Below are 1358 nucleotides of genomic sequence, written 5' to 3' on the forward strand. Positions count from 1 at the left end.
ATTAAGAGAAATACCTAATGTAAATGGTGAGTTGATGGGTGCAACAAACCAACATGGCATATGTATACCTACGTATCAAACCTACACCTTATGCACATGTACCCTAGAACTTAAGGTATAATAATAACAACAAAAAAAACCCTCAAAATAAAAAATAAAATAAAATTAAAAAAATAAAAATAATAATATCCATGAAGATAGAATATCCATTTTACTGCGGCCTATTCAATTTCTTTCATTAGTGTTTTAGAGTTTTCATTGTAGAGATCTTTCACATCTTTCTTTCTTAATTCCTAGGTACTTAAATCTATTTGTAGCTATTAAAAATGGAATTATACTCTTAATTTTTGTTTCAGATTGGTCACTGTTGGCTTGTAGAAATACTACTGACTTTTGTGTGTTAATTTTGTGTCCTGAACTTCACTAACTTTATCTGTTCTAATACTTTTTTGATGGATTCTTTAGGTTTTTCCAAATATAATATTATACCATTTGCAAACAAGGATAATTTGACCTCTTCCTTTCCAATGTAGATGCATTTATTAGGTTGGTGCAAAAGTAATTGCTGTTTATACTATTGTTTGCAATGGCAAAAGTATTGTATTGGGATCTATCTCTTTCCTTAGCTTAAATATTTGCTTTATATATCTGGGAGCTCCAGTGTTGGGCAAATATTATTACAATTGTTATATCTTCTTGTTGAATTGACTCCTTGATGTTATATAATGACCTTGTTTTCTCTTATAGTTCTTATCTTAAAATATATTTTGCCAGAACTCCTGCTCTTTTTTGATTTCCATTGGAATAGAATGTCTTTTTCCATCCCATTATTTTCAGTCTATGTGTGTCTTTATAGGTTGTGTGTCTTTATAGGTTGTGTGTTTCTTGAAGGCAAAAGATCCTTTTATACCATCCATTCAGCCACTCGATTTTTTTTATTGGAGTTTAGTTCATTATATTCAATGCTATTACTGATAAATAAGGACTTACTCTTACCATTATATTATTTTTTATCTGGTTGTTTTGTGTTCTTCTTTTCCTTCTTTACTTCTTTCCAGTCTTATTTTAGTGAAAGTAATTTTCTTTAATGGTATGACTTCATTTCTTTCTTTTAATTTTGTGTGTCTGTTGTATGATTTTTAATTTTTAGGTTGCCATCAGGCTTGCAAATACCGTCTTATGACCTATTCTTTTAAGCTGTTAACAACACTGCTTGCATAGACAAACAAGCAAAAGAAACCTAAAAAAACTCCATGTTGTAACTTTGTCCCCCACTTTTAAAATTTTATTGTTTCTATTTATACCTTATTGTACTATCTAGGTCTTGAAAAGTTGCTGCAGTTATTTTTTATTGCTTC

Source organism: Mandrillus leucophaeus, unplaced genomic scaffold (genome assembly GCF_000951045.1).
Source record: "Mandrillus leucophaeus isolate KB7577 unplaced genomic scaffold, Mleu.le_1.0 Scaffold784, whole genome shotgun sequence".
Classification (NCBI taxonomy): Eukaryota; Metazoa; Chordata; class Mammalia; order Primates; family Cercopithecidae; genus Mandrillus; species Mandrillus leucophaeus.